Here is a 10,039-nt window from a genome sequence, read left to right as displayed (position 1 = left end):
CACACACACACACACACACACACACCACCCTCTCCAACTTACAACTAGATATTAATCTCCTTCTTTTACATTTGAAGTCCTGGCCTCGAGACTGAATGCTTATGGTTATGATCTTTGCTTCTCTTTCGTAAGTCATAAATGGGTACAATCAAACATATTTGTTGAAATGGAATAAAAATGCACTTAAATTTTGCTTGTAGAATATCTAGAAAAGGCTGGGCTTAAATGAGGCATTTGTTCCCACTCTTGTCTGTTGGTATCTTCATGGCCCCCATGTACAGGGTCTGGTGTGGTGTCTGGCCATCCTTCTCAAAAACATGACTTTTCCTTTTCCTTAGATCTTCTAATATAAGCCCAAAATGACATGTTCTGTATCTCTTGTTTGAATAGACTGATAATGAATTGATACCTAAGTGTTAATATGTGAACTACTACACAGTATTTATAGTTTAAAAGGAGTTTCATGGCATTACAGTATATTAACCTTCAATATTAATGTGATGATAGAGATTTCACATTGGGTAGGTGAGAGAGATGTTTCTGGGGGAATAGTTCACTCAACTTCTCAACCCATACCTCTTAAAAGACCCCTTGCTCTGCCTTTATGCAATGCTTGTACTTGATAGTGCCTGTATGGTTTGCAGACAGTGTAAAATTGACCACTTACGGGTCTCGTAGCACTTAGTTCCCATACGGAGACAAAATACATTAGAAAGATCATTTTGCATCACAGACAATTTTGGGGTTTTTTTCTTTTCCTTTTTTTTTTTTTTTTTGCATTAGGTTAGAGTTCATAATCTGAGTTGAAGACAGGTCAATGATGATTGATTAATTAAATCATGTGATTTTTATTGAATATTGACTATGCGCCAGGCACTACATAATGTATGAGAGACAGAATGATAACCAAGATCATTGTGGTCATTGTCCTCATCCAGACTGCAGTGCACATAAGGGAAGAAATGAAAAACCAGTGAAAAATGAAAAATACTAAACTGTAATAAGTACCAGGAAGGAGATAAAAAAAATTTTGCTAAGATCTGAATTATGATTGGAGGTGTAAAGCCTACTTTAGATGGGGGCTTAGGGGAAGGCCATATTTAAGCTAAATCCTGAAGATTAAATGGTCAGCTTGTGGAGAATGGGGCTGGTGAGGGGGTGAAAGAGATGGGGATGATGTTGATGGTAGAAATGATGATGGGGTTGGTGTTGGTGATGGTGTTGGTGTTGGTGATGTGATGATGGTGATGGTGATGGTAATGGAGGTGGTGATAGTGATGATATGATGGTGATGATGGTGATAGAGATGATAGTGGTGATAGTGATTATGAGCCATAATGAGGATCAAAACCACTCTATGGGAAAAATAACAGAGCTACATCAAAAGTTAGTCTTTGGCATTTTGTCAAAGAAGATCTAGAAATAATAACAATTTGAATAATATTATAATACTTATTTAATCTTACCTTTGTCTGGGAATAATGTACCCTTGAAACCATACTTAGTAGTAAAAGACCAAGCAATACTTCTGCTACTTTTGTATTTTCTTTTGTAGATGATGAATCATAGTAAAAAACCAAGTGACTGCTCTCACCTTGTTCTTCTTTAGGCAAAATCCAGGAGTTTTGAAAACAGTTTCTTAATACAATACTCGCTTTGCCTTGAGGTCAGTGATTTACAAGTATTAGGGAGAAAAGTAACATTTGGGGGGCAGCAAAATAATTACTGACCTGCTGTTTTGTTAATTTACTGATTTGATCAATTTCTTCAACACACTAAGTTTATTTTTCTCTTCAGGGGGAATTTCTGAATATTTCCTGACGGTTATCTCCTCCTTCCCGGCCATGCTCTTCCCTCTTTTCCTTCTCCTTCTTCTACCAAATCATCCTTAGTGTCAACATGTGAAGGTGTCATTAAGCATCAGTCATTAATGTTAAGTGGCATCACAGAGATGGTGTTTTAAAATTGGCTGAGTTGCTATTAATTCTGTGCACTCTTACTCATTATCTATGGGAGAGAACTTACGGAAAACCAGCACATTTTATTTATCTTTTGTTTCTGAGTTTGAGATTTAAGGACATGGAAAGAATCTCAATTATTTTGTTAATTGGAAAAAACGAGGTATAAAACTAATTGTATACTAAAAGCTTAATTTTATATTATGAAATCTGCATTATATTACGAAAGCATAAAATGCTTATATACATGTTTTTATATGTATACAAAGGCCATCAAGATAATAATAAGATGGGGCACCTGGGTGGCTCAGTCGGTTAAGCGTCCGACTTTCGCTTAGGTCATGATCTCACGGTTCGTGGGTTCGAGCCCCGCGTTGGGCTCTGTGCTGACAGCCAGCTCAGAGCCTGGAGGCTGTTTCAGAGTCTGTGACCTCTCTCTGACCCTCCCCTGCTCACACTGTCTCTCTCTCAGAAATAAAAATAAAAAACATTAAAAAAAGATAATAATAAGATGTCAATCTTTTAGTACTGGGGTATTTTGAGAAATTTTTTCTTTTTTCTTTTCCTAAATTATAAAATTTTGGTGACAAAAGGGGTACTTTAGAAATAAACTACAAACAAAACATTAACTTGTTTTAGCCTTGGACCTGGTATTCCCAGTCATTTAGAAAATAATCAGAGATTTGGGTGAACAAACTGTTTACTCTGTCACTTTATGTTAGCACTCACACACAAAAAGAAAGGACCTGGTCTCTTAAGGAGAGTGGTTAAATATATTAAAGGTAATAGATCGTGTGACATTAAAATTACATTTCCAAACAAATTGAATAACCATTATAATGTGTCATGTTAAGTGGAAAAATTAGTTTATGTAGTAAGATAAGAATTACATAAAAGCAAAAAAAAGTATGTGTGTAGGAGAAAAGACCACAAATAAATAACCATAATTTGGGCCATGGTAATATCGAGGTGCGGAGAATCATGTTTCTTCATTTTTCAATGACTAAATATCCCCTTTAAAATGAAATATATAAACATTGTTATACTTAAAAAAAAAAAAAAGAGTTAGAACAAGATGACCCAGAAAGGAATCATTCAGATGTTTTGGTGAGAATAACCTTGGAAACATGTTACTTTTCTCTGTGTTCATCCAGTGGCTCAAGTTAACAATAGCAAAAAATACAACTGATTTTCTCAGACACTGTCTAAACTCTAGAGAAATTCAAAGAAATCTCAATCTTCAGGGTTGGACTATTGGATTGTCTAACCGGTTATAGCTTGGACATATTATTGTTAATACGATTATTAGACACGTTACCAACTCAGTGCAACTGATCAGGGAGTTCAAGCACATCAGAGAGCCACAGGAGAGTTTCCCAAGGGCTTGCTTGCAGACTTCCAGACAAATGGAGTAAGAATCAGCTGTACTCACCTCAGTGCCCCCTTCAGCTACAGGACAAACCCACTGCGTGAACTGACCCAATCGCTTAGGCATCCTTAGACCTCTGGCTTGGGGGATGAAAACTGTGGGCTAGCAGTGCCTGGTACAGAGAAGGACCTCAATAAATAGGTGACTGTCAGGGGCACCTAAACGCATTTGATGCAGACTGTATCTATCCCATCCCATGGTTTTAACTGGAAAGTAGGCTCTTTATGTTTGACATTTACACGAATGGTACTGCCTAGGGTAAAAAGGGAAAATCAGGAGGAGTAATTGTATTAACAGTAATAACAAAATACTGAAAATCGTGGCTGCCAATGAGGGTGCACCTGTGTGCGCCAGGCCTGCAAGAGAGGCCTTCACGGTCACCAGGGACGCTCTCCTCCGTCCCCCAGTTGCTAGAGGACTTGCCTTTTTCTAATGGTTCTCACATGGCAAGAAACACAATGGCCAGGCTCTGGGCATACGGGATGTCTAACGGCCTTCCCGCCACCCCTCCCTGCCCCCGGCCACCTTTCCTTTTAGTCTGTACCCTGATGCTGTTCCATCTCTGTCCGAGGCAGATGAGATTCAAGGTGAGAGAAAGAACAAATCCTGTAAGGTAATTCTGTCACTCACCTCATCTTCATAATCTTCCCTGAGCTTCCTCTGCGGCTCACCCTGGTATTGATCGAGTCACAGGCTATCGCAGACCAAGGCAGGGGGCTGAAAACCTCTCCTTGCCACCCGCGCCAGTGCGCCCGTTCCAGTCCGAGCAGAAGAGCCTGCTGTGAAAACAATCAGTGCATTTGCTTTAGATCTAAGTGATTCCAACTAGGTCGATGCTTCATGCTGATGTGTTGAAAACATTTAAAAAATTTCTCAGAGTTTGATTTCCACTGGAACATTATGGCATGTGTCTGCAGTTGTTATTTTTCACGCACACAGCCGACAGCTGCTTCCCGTCACCGCACACAAAAGCAGTGGGAACACGGAGGCTTTTGTCCGCGTGGATGTTTACTAGGAACGCTTTTTTTGTGGGGGGGTGTGCAAGAGGCAGAAACACATGCTCAGGTTTGGTTGATAAGCCGCGTGTGATCTTGACCTCGGTGGTAGGGGTTTTTGTTATGGTTTGTTTTGCTCTTGAAGTGAATAGGAGCCAATGTTGACCAAGTATAAATGTGAGCAAATGGGCAACTCTCCAGCTGGTTTTGAGTTTTTGATATTCCTCTCTGTTCTGGCATGGACTTTTATGGGGCCGCTTATAATAATGCCGAGAGTGGCTTTCTCTTCCAAACGATCCATTGGATCTCTGCAAGTTTATGTTTATATTCAGAAATAATTGGAGCTCCTCAACACGTCTTGGCATCCAGTGGGGAAAAAAGCATTTACAGAAAATTTATCAGAAAAACATGGGGCACCTGGGTAGCCCAGTCGGTTAAGCATCTGACTTCGGCTCAGGTCATGATCTCGTGGTCTGTGGGTTCGAGCCAGGCCTTGGGCTCTGTGCTAACAGCTCAGAGCCTGGCTGTGTCTCACTCTCTCTCTCTGCCCCTTCCCTGCTTATGCCCTGTCTCTGTCTCTCAAAAATAAATAAATGTTAAAAAAAAGAACAAATTAAAAAAAAACTAACCTACAAGCCACACCTTCTGAGTTACTTTTCATTTATTTGGAAATGAAGTCAAAGGGCTGGCATTAGGACTTTTTCTTTTGTTTTGTTTTGTTTTGTTTTGTTTCATATAGTTCCCTGAGAGATCTGTGGTTGAGTCAGAGCTAGAACTAGGTTGCTAAGTGTTCCTTCTGCCAAGTCCTATAAAAACTGTGTGTCACTTCAGCCGAATTTTCTTTGCAATGCCATCATTTAAATCAAATGTTGGGGTTTCCTTCTAAGCATGAACTCTCTGTGGTTGTGTTACCCTGTTTGCTGTTTATTGTCAAGACGCTGAGAGAATGTTCTTGTAATGACCCAAGAGGAAGTGGCAAATGAATGCTCTTCTTCAGGTATTTTGTTTATTTTTCAGAATGCCTGCCAATAGGAAAATTTCCACAAAACCATCCTGTGGGTTTACTGTATAAATCTGGAAGAGGGCATTATGGTGTTTCCTTTAGTGAAAATGAGTGAGATCCCCTTTTTGCTCTTATCTGCTGTTTCTCTCAAAGGGTGGCTTTCTTTTTTTTATCAGAATTATTCCTTAGTTCATCACCTTTCCTCACCTCTGGTTAGTTCTGCACCCATGAGTGACGTTGTGGTTTATTTTGCTGGACACCTGTTTTGAGGACCTGTTGTTTATACGCCTGACTATAAGAGCTCATATTCTAAATACAAATTGCCTGTAGATGGCCCCGAGTGGAATTTTTATTTGCTATTTTTATATCAAAAATTTTTAATGTTTATTTATTTTTAAGAGAGAGAGAGAGAGAGAATGAGCGGGGGAGGAGCAGAGACAGAGGGAGACACAGAATTGGAAGCAGGCTCCAGGCTCTGAGCTGTCAGCACAGAACTTTATGCAGGGCTTTAATCCANAGAGAGAATGAGCGGGGGAGGAGCAGAGACAGAGGGAGACACAGAATCGGAAGCAGGCTCCAGGCTCTGAGCTGTCAGCACAGAACTTTATGCGGGGCTTTAATCCATGAACCATGAGATCATGACCTGAGCTGAAGTCAGACGCTCAACCAACTGAGCCACCCATGCACCCCTCGTTTTAAAGAATAAGATCAAGAGGGTGTGGCTTTTATGGGGAAAGGTACTATAGATCTTTGGGTATTACTTTACACTTGTATTTCGATAAGTATTTGTATCTGGAAAACCCAATATGTGTTTGGGGTATTAAGGCAGTAATACCCATGGCTTCCTCCAGGAAGAGGTAGGAAGAAAATTCCAACTGAATGAACTCAGCCTTGAAGGTACAAAAGACTTGTGTTTAAGGGAAGCCCAGGTTAATGCTGATAGATCTGGAGGCAGAACTTGTCTGCAGCCTTCGAGTTCCTTTTCTTCTTTTTATATTAGACATTTTCTTCTCTAAAATGGGACAACTGTTCAGAATGTCTTGGTCTATACAGTTTGAGAGCCCTGAGATAATATAATCAACAGAGCTTGTCATGATAATACTACTTCACTGTGGTCCATAGCTTGAAGGAGGCAGCATTTACGTAAAACCTTGTCCCTTTTTTCCAATAATGGCTAAAAACATTATGAACATGTTGCCATTTCAGGTTAACGAGTGGGGGGAAAATTCTAATATGTCACCTCTCCAGCACCATTTCATTCATTTGGAAAACAAACTCCTTAGGCGTGCTGTACAACTACTCTTTGTACTTTAAATGTACTATCAAGAGCCCTATTTGTAACGAATTTACGCACTCAATTTATGCACTCAGCTTCTCAAGGTACTCTGATTCTTGATTTTCCACCCCAGAACAATGGGGAGTGTCCAAAATGAGCTGCAAAGAGAAAAACTATAGGCTCATAATAAACCTACAGTGGCTTATGGGTGAAGCTTAGGCTACTATAGGTTTTCCAGAAAATCAGATGTGGATGTTGCAGAAATATCTTTTCTTGCCAGAAGAAGTGACTCATTATGAGCCCATTAACTGTGTATCTCTTGGGAGTTTCTTTAAGCAATTCTTTAAACGCCAGTGTTTCCTAGCAGAACTTTTGGAGAAACATAACCTGATGCTGGCAGTTCAGCAAACCTGCTTTAAATGAGCATTTCCCCACAGGAGATTTATTTCTGATGGGCCAGTGGAAATTGCAGGTGGCCCGGAGTTCTCTTTCTGCTAATTGGGAAAGCATGTTTTCACAAGAGTAGACGCTTTAAGTATAAAAATGAAGGTGAGCATACTGGGAAAAAATGGATAAAATTAGTCTTCCAGAAATAATAAAATTTTAGACATCGTTCAGCAACTTTTCATATAAAAAATCCTTCTGTGCATTGGGTAACGTGAAGACAACATTGAGGAGTTGTGTGACACGTTTCAGCGTAAGGCAAGTCTTAATTCATCTGATGAATCCCGTTAAACTACTGTGTATGGAATCTTGTGGATTTAGAGGAAGCTGAGTTGTAGAGTTTTCATACTTCGTCGATTTATTTTTATTCTTTGACAACCCTCTAGTTGGTCACTATTGCTTTCATCCTCAAAAGGAAACTGCAGGCTTTTGTTTTTGTTTTTGTTTTCTGGGCTTCCTGTGAACTTTGAGGATCATGGAGAGCGCCATCTCACAAATGTTGGAGAGCTTTTTTTCACAAAAGGCAATAAAAATATATCCCTGGTTTAATAAATGGTGGGCCCTCCCTCATTCTTAGTTTCCTTTTGACAGAAGCTGAATTATTTCCATAAAGCTATTGCTTCCTTCTTTCTAGTGCTATTGAACCTTTTTTTTTCTATTAGTGGGGTTCAAGAGCCTTGTGGCAGAAGGATGACATATGGGGATACATTATTGTCTCCCTCCTTGTGGTTCCCATTCAGATGACCACTGAAAGTATTTAGCTTTCTTACTTCCGGAATTTTTAAAAAGCGCTGAATTTTAAAAATTATGTTAGTACATTGTCAGAATGTTCTATTTCATTGACAAGCAGAATTAAAAAAAATATTTGGATGCCTAATAATTTCTTGTTCTTCAAATCTATTTTCTCCTATTGAAAAAATATTATGAAGACTATTAATCATACCTGTCACTCCGATTATATCTATATCCCTTATGATTTAAAGTAGGAAGAGATTTAATTCAGATGTGGAAGCTGGTTTTAGGACACAGATTAATTTGATTATTCATTTGTTCATTCATTTGTTCATTCATTTATTCACTCACCAATTAATCAGTGGATATTTGTTCGGCTTTGTTACATGGCAGGCATTTTGTTGAATGCTGAGGATAAAAGTGAAAGCACACATGGTTTTTACCCTCAAGGAGTTATGGTTTATTGGAAAAAAAAGAAAAACTCACATAACTACAATGTAATATTTGCCATAATTCATCCAATGAACAAATATTTTTTTGAGTCCCTACTGTGAGCTAAGCACAGGATAGGATGAGTAAGGCCTCTGTCTTCTGAGAGTCCAGGAGACCTCCTCTCCTGTCACATGCCCCCTTGTCCACTCTGGTATGGCCACATTGGGCATTGGTCTGACCTCTGTAGGTTGCAAAAGACAAATTCAAATCAAGCTGTTAAGCAAGAAAGGGTAATTCCTGCCTCACCAAATTGATGAGTCCAAGCTCTGAGCTCAAATAATTCTATAGGGGCTGTGTCTCTGTCTCCATGTGTCATCACTATCTTCCTTTCTTTCTCCATCCCATTACTTCCCCCCACAGTAGGAAATCTGCAAGGATTCTTACGGCTCTTTTGGAGTTTACAAGCTCGCCCTTTAGTTCACTTTCTATGTCAGTTGGCAGGAGTAGCCATGCTTGAGGCAATGACCTGAACAAAACCTCACCCGAACTGGTCTGTGCAGATTATTTATATATTTTTTCTGTAGAAATGTTAATTAGGGTGATGTGCCAGAATGTGCTGGAGTGTTACTTAATATATGTTCTAAGCATTGTATTATCCTTGTAAAATCTCTCAAATTCTGAGTTCAGATTCATATCTTGCTCTAGTGGAATCATAGAGGGGATTGTGAGCCTGTAAAATTAAGCTTTTTAAATATTTATCCATCATTTGTACTAAAAATGGGGAAAAACATTCCAGTATTTGAAATATTCACTATAACACAAACATAACGTATTTCATAGGTTAAGACATACAGTCGTACGTCTTCAAAGCAGTGTCACTAAAAGTAGAAATACAATTAATGAAAGATGGAAGTGGGGAGGGAAAAGGAGCAAAATATTTTTCCTCTTGAATATTTTAATATGTTTCTGCCTTTTCATGAAGAAGATATACTTCCTCCACCAAGAAATTCACTACCTAAAATTCATTTGCTTTTGGAAACACTCCTTTCCATGGCTTCAAGATCTGTCACAGCCCGACTTTCAAGATCCATTGGATGGCTATCTTCTGGAATTCCCTTGCATTCTGCTGCCTTATTTGGGCCATGGTTTCTTAAAATCTCATATTCTCCTCACTCTTGAATTTCATCTGTTGTTGCTGTCATTCTTGGAGTATATTTTCAAGTAATTACAAATCCTGCTCCTTTTATCATTGCAACCTGTTCTTGTTTTATGAATGAAATAATTTGTTGAATATCTCTCATAAAACCAACTGAAGTTAATTTAAGATTCCCTGCTCTTCTCTGAATTATTTCTGTTTCCTCCAGCAACAGTGGATACTGCTGTTAATTTGGATTCTTTTGGTTCTTTTTTTTGCTATGGTTTTTCTCAAGTATCTGAATATAGATGGTTGTCCATTTGTATTTATGATTAAGTATAGGATAATTATTACATGTTGCTTTCATAGATTTCCTTTGTAGCTTAACCATGTCAGACTTCACTCCATGTTGTGTGGGACTGGAGGAATAGTTGAGCAGTTTGGGTGTGCCCTCTCAGGCCCCAAAAGAAAGTTGGACCCCATTATGGGGTCCCATCATTCACTCTGGAAGCCAGTGTCTCCATTTTGAAAAATGTTGACAAGGATCAGAGGGGACTGCCTCATTCAGACCCTGATTAAATAATTAAGTCTTTTTTTATCAGGCTGTGAGATAAAATAGTCAGAATGGTAAGAGA

This window comes from Crocuta crocuta, unplaced genomic scaffold (assembly GCF_008692635.1).
Source record: "Crocuta crocuta isolate KB4526 unplaced genomic scaffold, BGI_CrCroc_1.0 scaffold108, whole genome shotgun sequence".
NCBI classification, from domain to species: Eukaryota; Metazoa; Chordata; class Mammalia; order Carnivora; family Hyaenidae; genus Crocuta; species Crocuta crocuta.
Note: the sequence above shows the minus strand (reverse complement) of the source record.